The sequence below is a fragment of the Onychostoma macrolepis genome, chromosome 11 (assembly GCF_012432095.1).
Source record: "Onychostoma macrolepis isolate SWU-2019 chromosome 11, ASM1243209v1, whole genome shotgun sequence".
Lineage (NCBI taxonomy): Eukaryota > Metazoa > Chordata > Actinopteri > Cypriniformes > Cyprinidae > Onychostoma > Onychostoma macrolepis.
Genome location: NC_081165.1, coordinates 8,592,187 through 8,609,699, shown reverse-complemented (window position 1 = coordinate 8,609,699; position 17,513 = coordinate 8,592,187). Strand labels below are relative to the sequence as shown.

The 17,513-nt window shown below is 37.1% G+C and overlaps 1 long non-coding RNA gene across 1 annotated transcript; it reads right to left on the bottom strand.

Annotated features, from left to right (window-relative positions):
• Positions 1-7,769: 7,769 nt before the first annotated feature.
• LOC131548976 (uncharacterized) lies at positions 7,770-16,140 on the bottom strand. The gene is made up of 4 exons (XR_009273300.1): positions 16,015-16,140; positions 14,627-14,848; positions 12,338-12,685; positions 7,770-8,063 (listed from the first exon to the last, which is right to left on the bottom strand). It is a non-coding gene; the product is annotated as an uncharacterized LOC131548976 (long non-coding RNA).
• Between the last annotated feature and the right edge of the window lie 1,373 nt (positions 16,141-17,513).

Here is a 17,513-nt window from a genome sequence, read left to right as displayed (position 1 = left end):
AACAAAATATTTATGTAAGTTTTCAAATGATTTATTATTATTATTATTTATTATGATTTATTATTTATTATACAACACATTTTTAAAAATGAATGTTTTTAAGATTTATTTCTAAACACCTATCAGAGATGTAGAATTGATTTTGTGACCTAAAACTTATTAGGATGTTATCGAATATTCCAATATCCATTTGCAAGTTATGTGAAGTCACGTACATACTCTGCTTAATACTGTGGGTGCCTAATGGATTTGCATAAATGTAACATCAGATGTATAATGTCAAAACTGTCGGTCAGATATTTGCATGAAATTTTGACTGTTGTTAAAATGAATTCCAGCCACAGCCACATGTTTACAAGCGCTTTGCATACATGTGGATCTTTTTTGTTAATCTCACTCAGATTATTGTGGTTGAATGGATAAAAATCCAGACGATAAACAGATTAATTATTATTAGCACAGTGTAAATACATGAACAGGGCTAAATTCAGCTGTCAAGTGCATTATGAATGACATAAATAAAAAATTAATTGCAGCTTGATTTGACGTTTTAAAACATTTTGGACACATTTTTTCAGCTGATTTATCCTGGCAACCTTAATCATATCTCATGTCACTAACCAGCAGAGGGCAAAATTATGCTTTAATTAGTAACCAAGGTCTTCCCTAGTAAAAGAGTAAAGAATTCTTCGTAGTGCCTTTCTGGACATCTTGATGTCAACCGGTAAAGACACACGATTATCTATCCCACTTTTAATCTGCCTTGAAGTTTATTGCAACCTTTGATCTTTTACTTTTGCTTTCTCTCTCTTCTTTTAGTTTGCACGTATTGCTTTCTTTTTTTTAGAAAAGAGCAGAAGGTCTTTGACTGGAGCACATGATATAAAACAAGTTTCCAGATTTTGGCTTTGATGTTCAGATGTGGATATCAGCATAGGGGCGTTTGTATGTTGCCCAGCTGCAAAAGAAGCTGCATGTTCGGACGGCCTTCCTCGAGTGCACTGGGTGTGTTTTTGTGTCTGCGTAGGTGGATCTTCCACCTTCCCTCTTCCTGTATGTGTAGGTGTGGATGAGCAGGTGTGTGCGTAGGTGTGGATTTGAGTGAGTTATGACGAAGCTGCACATTTGGACTTTGTTTTATGCTCTGAGGCTGCATTAAATATGCAGGTTTAGAGTTGATTCATTAAATCTGCCACTGAAATTTATTTTTTTTTTTCCTCGACAAGCTATGTACTCATTGAAAGGAGGATAATATCTTGGCGTCTACTGTAGCTACACCAGCTTGGACTGTGGAAGCTGTTGAGTGACTTACAGCACACTTCAAATCTACACTTAAAACGTCTGTTATACTGTTAGCAAAAAAAAAAAAAAAGAAAAAAGAAAGGTATCTTTAGTGGCACAACAGCTTGCTATTGCAGTAAAAATCTCTAAAAGGTGCATAGTAGTACTAATTTGCATCATTTAGGAGTAGATAAAGCATGTAAAACAGTTTCTTACTGTGGCAATAACCTGAAATGTACACTTTTATACTTCATAAACCAGGTGCTTATAAGCTTATAAGCAATAATTCACATAATTTATGGGTAGATGAAGCATGTCTCACAGTTCTTTTCAATTGGAGATATGCAATAGGAAAGTAAATTTTAGTTCACCAAAATACTTTTTCAAAATAGGCACTTTTAGTGGTGCAGCAGCTTGTTATTGTGGCAATAATCTGAAAGGTTTGCTTTTGTACATCATATACTACTAAAAGGTGCTTATTAATTTGCATAATTTATGGATAGATAAAGCATGTGTCTAGCCTCAAATATCCTCTCAATAGGAAATATGTAAACTTAGGAAAGTACATTTTAGCTCATTAAAATGTTTTTGCAAAATTTGGTACCTTCAGTGATACAACAGTTTGTTACAGAGGCAATAATACGGAATTCATATTTGTGTACCTTTTATATACCACTAAATGTGCATATTAGTACTAATCTGCATCATTTATGGGTAGATAAAGCATGTATCTGATTTCAAACTTTTGTAATTGGAAATATGGGAACATATGAAGTCAAATTTTAGCTTGTCAAAATGTTGTCACAAAAATGATTCCTATAGTGGTAGTCTTGTTATTGTGGCAATAATCTGCAAGGTATTTGTACCTAAATACCACTAAAAGGTGCGTATTAGTACTATTTTAAATAAATACTACTTATTTGCAAAATTTAGGGGGAAGTTAAAGCATTATCTGGCCTCAGACTTCTTTTCAATAGGACATACGTCAACCCAGGAAAGTACATTTAGTTTGTCAAAACATTTTCATGCTTGTCATGCTTTTAAGTGCTTTTGGTGGTACATAGTAACCCTTTGCAGGGTTTGCATGCAACATTTTGCAACACTAGATCTTTTCTGGACTTTATCATTTGGAATGATAAAAAAAGTTTCCAACATTGCGAAATCATGCATTTACTGTGGTATGAACTTTGAAGGATTATGTATATTTTGTGCACAAATCATTTAGCCCACACATAAGCACTGACCTTTCACATACCATCCTGTACCACACACTTGTTTCTCTACAGGGAACCACTAGGTGGCAGGACCGTGTCTGCCAAACAGCATGGGTTGAGGATGCACCTTAGCATGCGTCCTGATGTGCCCTGCTTGCACAATGTTCCAGAGTATCATTAACGAAGTGGTTAATGACCGCAACAGCATGCTGTTTCTGTTTGTTCCAATAAACAAACCGAAATACACAAATAAAGGATATTGCAAGTTTTCTTTTTTTATTAGCTGAATATATGAATCTAATTCCTAATTAGGAAAACAGCAATAGAGCAGATGGATCTAGTGATATGCACAGAGAGGGCAAAAGAGACATGCGTGGGTGGAAGCCGATGGCCTCGGGGCCGTACAAGGGTACACTGTGTAGCCAGAGCATGTTTGGACAGCTGATATCATGCGTTGAATATACCTGCTTTCAGGGAACAGAGATGTGACCGGTTATTAGTCTGCTTGTCCTATCAGCAGATAATTACTCTGTCAACATCATGTGTGTTTGGTTTGCTCGGTGTCTAGTTTACGCCTGAGATTTTACAGCTTGCGTAAGAATGTTCCGCTGCCACTATTGCTCAGGTCTGCGGCTTGTTGTTTTGCCTAGGATTGAATTTACAGTGAAGAACGGATGCGTGATGTAACTTTATCCAAAAAGCATCAGTTTGCAAATGTCAGAAAAGGTGCATGGTCGCAGTATAGAGTGTGTGAGTGTTTCAGAGAGTGTTGAAAGCTAGTGCTGTGATCTCCTAGAATGCTGTTCTAGCCTGATTCCCTGGGGACTCACTGCTTTGTTCTGCTGGACTTCCATTTGTGTTGCATCCAAAACCCCCCGCTCCCACCAGACCCCTCATGTTCCTCTCTCTCCCCACGCCGTGAATGGTTGGATGAGTCCAGCTCTAATCTCCATCAGCGGACCCAGAGAACACTGGGCCCGTTGTCAACACGCTGGCTAGATCCACCACAGTCGTTGACAAATTATTAACTAGACGCTCGTTCTCTGCCTCGCTTGATCCTTGCTTTGCTCTTTTTCCCACTTTCTCTGAAAATCCTGCTCCCTCAACATGCTCCTTTGTCTTCATATACTCCTAATAATAAGACAAAAAATGATGCTCTGCAGTATGTTTGCCAGATGTTTTTTTTTTAGAAGAATGAGTATGTCTTGTGTTTGGGAATACTGGTCGAGTGTTTTTCGAGGTTTTGTTTTACTTATGTTACTTGCCATATGTAAATGGAATACACACGCACGCACTCATGCACACACACACACACACACACACACACACACACACGTATAGATAGCTAGATATAGACATATGAACAACAATTTTTTTATGTTAATTTAGAAACATACTTTAGTTCATTCATTCATGATCATTTATAATTACGTATCCTCATTTCTACACCATTGCAAATTGTAAATGTTGAAAAGCTATTAATATATGTAGAAATTAACATTAATAAATGAATTACCACGCTTAATAAATGCTTTATTGTTCATTGTTTGATACCTAATACATTACCTAATGTACAAAACTGCTAAAGTGTTACTACTACTTTATACTTTACTATTCTCTGCACATTAAACTGGAATGGGAAAAAAAAAGTATTTTATATTGAGTGAAATTGTGCACAGCACCTTTAAGGAAAAGTACCAGTATGATTGCAACTGCAGCAATTGCATCACCTGCAGGGATTGAGATAAGATAGCAAAGTGCAAATAAGAACGCAGAGTTATTATGGTTATAGGATGTGCAAAATGCTTGTTTATGAAGGTCAGTGTCGTAAGTTTTGTTTTGACAGTCCAAATGTTACGAGTTAGCCTGTTATAGTTTTATATGATGGTGTCTGTTTTTATGCAAGTCAGTGATTTTATCTGAAGTCAATCATTTTATTGGCAGTATGCATTTGGGTATCTGGTATCCTAACCTGTAATAAAAAAAATAGTTTTTGTTTTGTGTTATGAGTGGATTAATGATGGTTTTGAATGTTGGTTAAGCCTGCCACCCGCAGTTAAAACACATACGACTCATCCTCGTTTCCTGTTGTCCCCCTTTATCTACACTTGTCCGACCTGTTCTTCTGGTTCCCATGGGCTGTGTGTAACTGTATGCACTTTGTGAATGTGTGTGACACATGCACACATGCATAGTTATGGGCACAAACATAAATAAACACTGCTTATGTTGTAGGAAATTTTCACCAATCACATGCTCACAAACCTGTCACATTTCAAATACAAACTCCGTAATTAAAGTCTAACTAATTAAAGCTTAATAGAATGAGGAGGTATAGAAAACAAAACAAGCCAAATAAAAAAAAATAAAAAAATCCTAATTCTTTAGCACATCATAAAAACCCAAGTGCAGGGTTAACAAATATAAGATAGTCCAGGTTGGCACAAAATAATTGGCTGACCCTTTCTACATCAGACCAAACAGAATGCCTACATCTTTAATCTCTTCAAAATCAACCATGTTTTGTACATATAAAGTGTTTTTGAAGACAGAGAGATAAAGCGAAAGTGAGGACTGAAGAGGGTTCCCGCTCTGTGTTATAATTATACAGCATTTCATCGGTTCTAGAAGAGCTCAGAATTGAACACCCAATTGTCACCTACAAATATAGAAACGTGCATTCTAACCCTGCAACAAGAATAGGTGCTGCTTACAGACACACGCTCAAACACGCACATATACGTATAATCCTCTCTGAGCTTCCCGTTTGGCACGCACACTTGAATGAATGCAGCACTGCTCATTTAATTTAGTTTTCAGATGTAATGAAGCATAAATTATGAGCTGTCGTAATGTAATTCAGCTGCTCCTTACTGTAAAATAGTAAATCATTAGGCTCCTCCACCACCATTAGAGACCTCCAGCAACTTCCATTATAGTTACAGATTACAGTCTGTGAATCCTCTACAGCTATTGTTCCGGAACGGTGATTGTTGCAGTTCTTCAAATTTAGATTCTGTGATTTTCTGTAGAAGTTTATTATGAAAGAATGGCCTTTTAAGTGTTTGTTTATGTAACAAAAGTTTAAGGGCAGCTTTTTTGTAAAGGACTTATTTTTTCCATAGCTAAAACAGTAGAACATGGCACTATAGCAACAACAAAGTCATGGGTTCGATCCTCAGGGAATGCAGAAAAAATGTGATAACACTTTAGAATAGGGACCAATTCTCACTATTAACTAGTTGCTTATTAGCATACCTATTATTAGCATATTGGCTGTTTATTAGCACTTACAAAACACATTTTCCACATGATCATATTCTATATCCTACCCAATACCAATACTCAACAACCATCTCACTAACTATTAATAAGCATCAAATTAGGAGTTTATTGAGGCAAAATCCTTAGTTAATGGTTTGTTAATGGCGAGAATCTGACCTTAAAATAAAGTGTGACCAAAAATGTATATCTTGACTGCAATGTAAGTCACTTTGGATAAAAGTGTCTGCCACATGCATAAATGTATAAATATCTGACTGCTTGTTTCTAATAAGAAAGACTAGGCTATATTTTTGTGTCAAACTGTCCTGTTCTCAACTCTCTGGTTGTTTGGTTTACATGTACAGGTGCATCTCAATAAATTAGAATGTCGTGGAAAAGTTCATTTATTTCAGTAATTCAACTCAAATTGTGAAACTCGTGTATTAAATAAATTCAATGCACACAGACTGAAGTAGTTTAAGTCTTTGGTTCTTTTAATTGTGATGATTGTGGCTCAACAAATTAGAATACTTTATAAGACCAATAAAAACAAAAATTGCGTTCAAAGTACACATTTACATTTGATTAGTTTTTGCTTTTTGGAATTGAACTCATGACCCTGATGTTGCTTGCACCATGCTTTACTGTTTGAGCTACAGGAAAGCCCAGTCTCTAGATACGGCTTGACTTCTTCCATCATTAGTCTGTGGGATGTTTTCACCAATAATAGCAATAGCTCATCTCTATTGGTTTGTTTCATATCTGTAGCACAACCAGTGCGGTTACAAAGTTTAACTTAGGTTTAAGGGTTTATTGCAATAATGATAGTGATGCTTTCCTTTCATAAGCAGAATCTGAAGAAATATTTCTCGCCATTTGTTTACAATCATTCAAATTAGTTCCCAAAACCTAGTAAAGACTTGAGAGGCATATTAAGGGTTAAAACAAGAAGCACAAATGACCTCTGCAGGCTAGTGTTCAACATAATTGCATAGACCTCCACAGGTAGTTATTCTTGGAAATTTCTGGCACGAAACACCCCTGTCATTTAAAGCTCAGGTAAACTGGAGCAGCCTATGGGTAAACAGGGGTGAAAACATTCTAGGTTAATTGACAACTGTACGAACCCCTGTGTTGTAGCCACAGGCTGAAGCCAAAGGGAGCGTGTGTGTGCATGTGTAAGTGCAATTATCAGGCTTATGTAAGAGCATAAGTGGCCCAGGAGCGGTCAGGCATGCAAGCCTTTCCCTGTCCTTTTCTAGATCAGTGGTCCATGCGGGACATTAATGCATAGAATTCAATTAGAGAGTGTTGAGGATCTTTCCAGTCTAGAAGATACTCATACTTAAAAACAGCAACATCACTGAGTTTAAAGTTGGAAATGCATTGCATACTAGTTGGAAAAAGTGATTTGTAACTGCCGCTACTTTTAGTTACATCAAACGTGTTTATGTTTTTCCTTCCTCTTTTCATCTCTCATTTCATCCCCTCTTTCTTAATAAATAAGATGATTGAATAATCCCACCTGTTGAGACTCATTCTCACCCCTTGTGACTCACGTATCCACTTTTCCCAGATTCCCACCTGCAGTCTGAAAATGTTGTGTTTTTTTATGTGGAGCTTTTTTTAGTTGCTTTTTCGCCGCAGGCTTTTTAAGCTTCTTGGCGCAGGTCTGGATTTGATTTTGCCACTGTCCTGTTCATTCAAGGCAGGCTGATATTACCTGACTGGTCGTGAGTCACAAGACCCTCTATGCCTCATACGTTCTCAGAAGTCTTCAATAGAATGAAGGGATTTTAATTATACTCCAGGTGAGCTGTTAGTCATCTGTCAGATGTGTAGGCGCATCCTGTATGACAGAAGGGAGAATAATATTCTCATTTTAAAGGAAAAAATAATTGTAGGATAAGAGTGGGTGTGATTTTGTGCTACCGTCTGACTTTACGAGACTGTGAAACTCCTGTCATCGAGATCACGCTATTAGAAATAGAACATTCATTAAATGTGTGATTTTATTACAGGGCTAATTTCAGTGCAAAGATAGCCTGGAGTTGAAATTATAATGAAGGAAGAATGTTGCAAGAACAATTTATAGTTGGTACACTTAAAGGATTAGAAAATTGCCATCATTTACATGTCATTACATGTCAACATGTCATCGCAAAATTGTATTACTTTCTTTCTTCTGTGGAACATAAAAGAAGATTTTGAGAAATGTCTCAGTGGTTTTGTTGTCCATACAATGGAAATCCAATGCAGTGGTGTTTGGCTCCCAACTTTCTTCAAAATATCTTCTTATGTAGTCTGTGAAAGAAAAAATGTGTAAGGCTTGGAACCACATGAAGACGACTAAATGATGACGCTTGTTTTGGGTGGACGGTCCCTTAAATACAGGTCATTCTCAGTGAAATCCTCTACGGGATGACTTTAATACCTCAATTGTATCTCCTAGACGTTCTTCTATTATAAAAAAGACTACAGTAATCTCATCTAAAGCCTTCTCTAAGTCTTCTCTAAAGTTTCAGACGAGGCCCACACAAATTCTTATCGGATTTGTCAAGATTTCAGTGTGAACTGAAAATTTATCATCAAATTTTTCTTAAATAAATCAGTCTGAGCTATGCTAGCCCTGTTAAATTAAGCTATACATTGTTAAAAACAATTTTTCAAAGTTATAAATGAAACATTCAATAAAACAAAGATTAGGCCTATCAGATGTTTTACAAGAAAACACTCTTTTAGTCTTTCTACTTTAAAATTTCATGTTCCGTTCATTGTTACATACAATTTCTTTGTAATTATTTGTGAAATTGACTAGTAATTTCTTAGTGAAAAATCTTTCAAAGTAAATCTACACCTATTGTGCATCAATAATTGTCTCAGTTGTCTGTTTTATTCGTCATAAGTTATTTTAGAAGAAATATGAGAAGTTTTAGACTGAGGACTCCTAAGCAAAGAAAGAACTGAGCAACAGAACATTTTCCACTAGACTGCCATTAAAACTGTAGTCAGACAAAGGTAAAGAACACCCATTTCACTTTATTTCACTCTATAATTAAGAGCAGCACAGCAGCAGCGGAGACGTCTTCCCTTGTTTTAATTATTTTCAGCGATGTGGTGCCAAGGGCAGCTGAAAGCAATCAGACAGAAAGTGACAGTTTAGCTGATAATGACATACAACCCGGATTCTGGAAATGTTGGGATGTTTTTTAAATTTGAATAAAATGAAAACTAAAAGACTTTCAAATCACATGAGCCAATATTTTATTCACAATAGAACATAACTTTACAAATGTTTAAATGGAGAAATTTTACACTTTTGTCCACTAAATGAACTCATCTCAAATTTGATGCCTGCTACAGGTCTCAAAAAGTCATCACGGGGGCTGAAAAAGCAAGAAATTTTGAAATGATTCAGCTGGGAGAACATCTAGCAACTAATTAAGTTAACTGACATCAGGTCTGTAACATGATTAGCTATAAAAGGGATGTCTTAGAGAGGCAGAGTCTCTCAGAAGTAAAGATGGGCAGAGGCTCTCCAATCTGAGAAAAAGTGGGTAAAAAGATTATGGAATACTTTAAAAACAACGTTCCTCAACGTCAAATTGCAAAGGCTTTGCAAATCTCATCATCTACAGTACATAACATCATCAGAAGATTCAGAGAAACTGGAGAAATCTCTGTGAGTAAGGGACAAGGCCGAAGACCTTTGATGTATGCCCGTGGTCTTCAGGCCCTCAGACAATTGACATTACTAAATGGGCCCAGGAATACTTACAGAAGCCACTGTCGGTAAACACAATCACCCGTGCCATCTGCAGATGCCAACTAAATCTCTATCATGCAAAAAGGAAGCCATATGTGAACATGGTCCAGAAGAGCCGTCGTGTCCTGTGGGCCAAGGCTTATTTAAAATGGACTGTTTCAAAGTGGAAAAGTGTTCTATGGTCAGACGAGTCCAAATTTGACATTCTTGTTGGAAATCATGGACGCCGTATCCTCCGGGCTAAAGAGGAGAGTGACCTCCAGCGTGTTATCAGCGTTCAGTTCAAAAGCCAGCATCTCTGATGGTATGGGGGTGCATAAGTGCATACGGTATGGGTAGCTTGCATGTTTTGGAAGACACTATGAATGCTGAAAGGCATATAAAGGTTTTAGAGCAACATATGCTCCCCTCCAGACGACGTGTATTTCAGGGAAGGCCTTGTGTATTTCAGCAGGACAATGCAAAACCACATACTGCAGCTATTACAACAGTATGGCTTCGTAGTAGAAGAGTCCGGGTACTGAATTGGCCCGCCTACAGTGCAGATCTTTCACCTATAGAGAACATTTGGCACATCATTAAACAAAAAATACGTCAAAGACGACCACAAACTCTTCAGCAGCTGGAAACCTATATCAGGCAAGAATGGGACCAAATTCCAACACCAAAACTCCAGAAACTCATAACCTCGATGTCCAGATGTCTTCAAACTGTTTTGAAAAGAAGAGGAGATGCTACAACATGATGCTACAACATGCCAAGTATTTTGAGAACTGAGAGCTCATTTTGTGCATAAAATTATAAAATTTCTCAGTTTAAACATTTGTTATGTTATCTATGTTCTATTGTGAATAAAATATTGGCTCATGTGACATTTTAATCAAATTTAAAAAAACGTTCCAACGTTTCCGGAATTCGGGTTGTAAAAAACGCTTCCAAATAGGACTAAAATGGGGTTTGTCGCGTGATGATTCTCGCAATGGTAATGTAACATTAAATACTGTGATTTGAAAAGGTGGAGGAGGTGATAAGAATCTGATTTGCCTGCTGTCATGAGGCAAGATTTTGATTTGTAACTGGTTTTTTTTCTGTCTGTATACTGTATGTAAAAATATGAATGGGTTGATTTCAGATGGGGATGATATCATCAAACATTTCAAACAAGCTAGCTGGGCACGCTTCGCAAACAATAGTCCATCTCCTCCAGTATGCCTCCCTTCACTTTGTAGTGCCTGATGACTCAATCAGTTCTTTTGACTCTCAAGGCGGTTTACGTCACAATGGCCATCTTACAGGAAATTCCACATGACTTGAGTGCTGATCACAATAGCACTCAATGTCACTTCACAGATTGATGGTGATCTGATGATCATTTGCTCTACTAAGGCAAATAATCAATGGCCGTGGCCTCAGTTTAAAAGAGCTGTTGGAAAGCTAAGATATGCAAACAGCTGCGCTTGTGTTGATGAACAGTACCAGAGCAGACGTGTATTTGAGCTGGGTGGTATATACTGTGCAAAATTAGAAATAAATCAGTTTTTGTTCAATCTTAACGTTTATATTTGATTGGGCAGGACGTTTTCATGTTATTTACACCAAAAAATGAAAAATTTCACATTTATTGTCACAGGTGACTGTATGTAAGTTATCTGACAACTTTAAGAGTGTTTTGTTTCTGTTCATATATTCATTTTAGAGCCTTTTTTGATTCACGTGTTGCATAATTTAACCTTTTCATTTTTTTAGCAATGCGGGCATAAATTTTTACACACCAAACATTTTCAGTTGACTTCAGTTCACTATTTTATAATATTGATTGTTACCGTAATATAAAATTACTACTTGGTCATAGCTTCCATTTGTTCCTCTATGTGTGTTTAGGTAATAGCAGAGGTTTGCGTGTGAAGGAGTGAGCCGACTGTCAGTCTGAAACTAAAATAAGCAGGAGGATGTTACAGGTGCGTCCCTCTACTTTCAAAACACCTGTACCTGAGTCAGTCAGAGTTAATCACACCTCTGCTGAAGCCACGCCCACCGCTCCGAGCAACCTCAAGGAGACAGGAGACAGACTTCAAACGCACACACATACATGTGAAAGACACATACCCAGCGAAAAGGAAAACGAGTTATGTTTGTAAGAGACAGGAAATGTAATCCTTCAAATATGTAGTCCTGAAGAGAAAGGGTTAATGAGAAATCGCAATAAGGTCATTTAAGGTTCAGCGTGGATCTAATTCACATCCTGTTTGTATTTGTCAGCTTCATGTGTGTCAGTATTTTTGCATGCGTTTGTGATTAAACCGATTTTTCAACTTACAAATTAAGCTGTTTGCCTGAATCACTGAGCTCGACATAACTAAACTACTCCGGAGATGCCGTTCTAGGAAATACTACATCTTGGAGTCAATGAATAAAGAGTTTGTGTCTTTGAAATGCTGCAAAGAGCCTGATTCATTGCATGCCAAGAAAGCTTGTCATCTATAAAATCTATAAATGATCCAGACTGCTATCCAATTAGCTCTGTATGTCAACTGTTGACCCACTTGTGGCTTTTTATTTCTTCTAGTTTTTACAACAATGTTGATACTTCACTCAAACATAACTAAAACTCCATCAATCTCACGAGTCAAGATGGAGCAGCCTCTGATCAATACAACGTTGCTCTTTGTCAGTTAGAAAGCAGATTTAGTTTTAAACGATGATGCTAAACAGAATTGAACATGTTTCTAGGCGCATATGTTTGAAATTATGGCCCTTGGGATTTGGCCACCTTCTCTGTGTTGCCTGTTGATAATCAGTCTGGAAAACTTACTGGAAACCGCTTGTCCTGAGATGCACTTCAGATCTCTGTTCTGTCGCACATTAGCAATAGTATATGACTCATGTGGATTCCATTGGCTTTAGTGTGCAACCATTGGCTCCCCCTAATCCAGACTTGAAGGTGATTGGATGATAGAGGGGGGCTCTCAGTCTGAGGGTGGCCTTTCCCAGCAGATATTACGATGTGCCGTGTTGACAAACGCTTCCTCTGAGACAACGATATGGATTCCAAATCTCTAGGATGTCTAAGATTAAAGGGATAGTTCAACAACAAAAAAAAAAAAACATTTTGTCATCATTTACTCACCCTCATGCCATTCCAAATCTGTATGACATTCTTCTGTGGAACACAAAAGAAGATATTAACAAAAATGTAACATAAAGAAATCACCCAAAAAACTCGAAAAAAAATGTGAAAAAGTCTAAAAAGCCACAATAATTCAGAAAATACAAAGCCTGTACTCTATGCAAGTGAAAAAAAAGCAATTACGATATAAAAATCAGCTTTACTGAGGAATGGCAAACATTTCGGTCACAAAACGACCTACTTCAGTGCCTAAATTAAATATTTGAAAAATGTAACATACAATTAAAGTCATGATGACATGTGGGTGAGTAAATGATTAGAGTTTTTTTTTTTTCGGGTGACTATCACTTTAACAGAACCACTTACGGCGTAGATATATTCAAGGTATATATAAAAGATGCCTCGTTAGCGGCTGTTTCTATGGGCTGCTGCTATACGTAAGTCGTCGGCCATATTGGAACGGTCAAAGCCAGTTTATGGACACTGGAGAGCAAGTGGACTGTGTGTCTGCTAATGAATATCTATTAATATGAATATCTGTGGATGTTTATATCTGCAAAAGACTTGATTTTGCTAAAGTAACATAATGCAACAAGATGAAGTTGTTAGTTAACACAACATTTAAAAGTTAGCCTACCACATTTTGAAAACTGGTAATAATGAGTTAATATGTATAAAAACTGAAACCTACATATTCTCACCTGTGAAAGTTTATCTGATTTCTTTGGGAATTTAAATCTTGGCAGATTTTACAACTAGAGGCTGTGCAACATTGAGGCATCTTGGAAAACTCATTGATTTTTATTGTGAGTGGCGACACTACGAACGTTCCAAGATGGTAGATGCGTCAACTTCTATGTATACGTAGCTATGGCTTAGTGGCCCAAATAAAAAAATAAAAAACTGTCTCTGTTCCAGTTAAAAAAAATAATATTAAATAAATTGATTTATTTTTATTATATATTTTCAATAATTTTTTATTTTATTTTATTTTATTTATTTATTTTTTTTATTTTTTTTTTACCTTGAGAGCATTTTTGACACACCATGTCATCCGTGTTAAATATTTCAGTTTAATCAGTGTATTTAAATACATTGCCTGTTTAAAAAGAATGTTTAAATGATTTTGGCTGATTGCTTAGAAACATATTTGCATAGTCTCCTTTACATGATTTTGTGTGGCCAGGAGATGTAGTTACATAGGTGTTTTATTTTCTTTTCTTTTTCTTTTGACGCACCGTGTCATCTGACAAGTTAATTTAAATACATTGTCAATTTGATCAATATGGCCTGATGTCTGATTGATGTCTGAAGTCTGATTGCTTATAAAAGTAATCAACTTGATTTTAGACTCTTATACACTCTAGTTTAATGCGTAGAGGATTTTTGTTCGCTAACCCTAAACATGACTAACAGTAATAGTGATGCATGTCCTAGCAAACCCCACTAATTACAGCAGCAAGAGTGTATGTTTCAGGATAGTGGTCTAATTTGCTGCTTGACTCCAGTGGAATGTGACTGCTGACTCAATGTGTCTGTCAGTATGTGTAGATTAACACATACACTCCCCCCCTTAATGGGGGTCACTTGTTGCCTTATGTCAGATTTCCGGTAACCGTTTCGAGATTTCGGGAAGTGGGTCTTCAACTTTTCTCATCAGCGTCCTGTTTAGTGCCGCCAAACACTGAATTAGAGCATCAGTCTAAACACTGAGTCATTGCGTGGAGTAGTATGTAAGGTCTAGCACCCTCCCCGTCATGTTTATCTTAAAATGAGCCTTCTTTTCTTGTCATTGTTTATTTTGTGTTCCAGAGTGGCAAAGGCTGGAAACGATGACATAAACAGTACCCAAGTGGCCCATTCAAAGCGAGCGAGCGAGAGAGACGTGCTATACTAATGCACCACACCCTCGTGTGTCCGTTTGCAAGAGTGCTTGTAACACTGTGTACTTCCATGTGTTTGTGTCTGGATTACCTGGGCTCACCAGGCCTCTTGTCTTTTAGCGTGCTGTCAAAACAAACAGCTGTGGACAAAAGCAGCGGCTGTCGGTCTTCTCCTCCCTGGTCTTGGCTTTCATGCTCCACCTTGAAAAACTCAGAACCGGCTCATCTGCTGAGTTCTGGGGAAACCCTTCATCTCTGCATTGAGCCCATTAGGGAGCTCCTCCTTGTCACATTGTAAGTCTGGATTGCACTGCTAAAAAATATGAATGAGCCACCTCAGAATGGTTACACCTCAGTGACAAATGCAGAAGATATGACTGAACGCCACATTGATGTATTCTTTGATTTGTGGACATGTCAGAGTGACAGAGCAGATACTTGAAGTCAGGACATAAATGCTTCATCAATGCTGTTGAAATGCTCAATCCAAAATGTGATTTGATTGAACAGGTTATGTTTTCATTATTACAATACCTTTGTTTCCATCCATTTAACACAATTTGGCCTTTTTACTCATGTGTTTGAGTTTTAAAAGTTTCAAATTGACTGTCTATACCAGTAATTGAAATTCAAAGTGGTTGAAAAGGTGTGAGTGCAGATTGTAACTTAAAAAATTAACAAGGAAGCAGTTGACCCTTCGCCGGGAGTTTAATTGACAGACGATCTGACCAATCATAATGCTGAATCTGCCATTTTGTCCGCCAAACAAACCAGAGAGGAGAGTAGATTAACTTCGGTGGACTTGAACTTGAAAAATTGTGTGTATTGGCATCTTTATGCAGTTGAAACAAGGTACCATCTGATGTTCATTCAAGTTTATTTCATGCTATAGCTAGTAAAGAGGAAGAGATGATTGCATTGTTCTGTGTAGATCCTACCCTCTTGGATGCCACGATTGGTTGATTATGTACAATGCCTGCACACTATTGGTCAAACAACTTTTTGTTCTTCGAGGCCAAAACCTGGATATTTTAGTCAATTTAGAAATTCCAGCCAGAACATGTTCAGAAAAAAATAAGTATGGTCACCCTAAGCACCATTCTACAAAAATATGTGACAAATGAATTCTGTAATTGACCAATCAGAATCAAGTATTCCAAACAGATGTGTAACATGCAAAAATATAGCACATTTATCATGTCTGCAATGCGAGAGACTTGCTTTTGCTACTCAGCAGAAATGTTGTTCACAAAAAGCTGCACTTTTAACACGCTTTCTCTCTCTCTCTCTCTCTCTCTCACACACACACACAGAGCACATCCCCGTGGAAGAATGCCAAGAGGTTTTTAGGAATGTGACCTCTTGACCCTTGAAGCCTGCCTGGAGATGTCCACATGGACAGTAGGGAGACGAAATGGGTGATAGAAAATGGCACGGTAACAGGAAACTTTCAATAATAGTTATTCAGTATACTGTTACCTTCACGAGGAGTGACACAGATTCTAGTTTTAGGTTGCAGGAAGGGTACATCTTGTTCGTCGCTCATCAGATCCTTGCAGTCGCACATTTTTTTGTTGCTGTCATAAATCCTGACTTTCCAGTTTGACCATTTCTTTCTTTTTTTTTCCCTCTGACTCTCTTTCTATCTATCTCTCTTTTGGCAACATTAAAACATGCCATGACCTTGATTCTGACACATGGAGAGAAATGGCCTGGAAAAGAAGGGCTTAATCCATTAAAATAGGAGTGGATAATAGCATAAACACACATTTGAAATCACAAATGCTGATACAAGGAGCCACTTAAATGTGTAAACCTACAACGAACACATACAGCACAGAAGACGCATGCAAACACACCCACCCAAAGAGATACACATGTACACACACACACACACACACACACACGTTTAGAGGTTAACACACTTTACAGAATAAGAACTTGCAACACACAAAGCTAAATATTAACTGCTCCACAAATATTACAGGAAGAAAACTCATTGAAGCACAGACTCAGAGACATAATTTTTTTTAACGCTAATAAACTTGGTGATAAATTAGCCAAGAATCAGAGCGTGATAATTCACCTCTAGTACGGACAGATTTGCCAGCCAAACATACACCATTGAATGTCTTGGCTATATGTGGTGTGTTGGTGACAGAGACAGTATTGGCTGAGTTATGTAGAGCAGCCATGATATTTGGTGTATTGCAATTGATAACTATTCTGCGAAAACCATTTTGGCAACAACAGCCAAGGTTCAATCAAACCTCACCCACAGCGACAGGGGAAAGGACACTGACATATCTGACAGAGCTGGTTCTGCAAGTGCACAAGGACAAGCCTCTAGAATTGCCCTTAGCTTCCGAAGCTTGAGATTTATGCACATTCTTACTGTGCTGTTGAAAACACATCTATTACAGAAGTGCAATGCATGTATTTATTTATTTATTTATTTTTTAGCAATTTTGTCTTAAAGTTAGGTTGATAAAGGCACAGTTAGTTAAAATTATGAATGTCAGGATGTCTTTCATTATTATTTAGGAATATGCATTTTAGTACTTTAGTCTTTAAGTTAGGGTTAAAGATAAATATGGAAGCACGTTTCCGCCATTGAATAAAAAATAAAAAAGGTAATTGTGACATTTATTTCACAGTTCTGACTTTTTTTCTCTGAATCATGAGGAAAAAAACAAACAAAAAAAACTTGCAATTGTAATAACAGGTTTTTTTTCTTGCACACTTTATCTTGCAATTCTGACTTCTTTTAATAAGAATTGTGAGGCATAAACTCGCAACTGCAAGTTATAAAGGCCATTTCTGAGGAATTATTTTTTTATTTACTTACAATTGTCAGATTATATCTCACAATTCTGACTTTATAACTTGCAATTGCATGTTATAAAGTCAGAATTGCAAGATTTAAACTAAAAAAATTCTCAAATTCCCAATTCTCACTATTAACTCACTCTTAACTA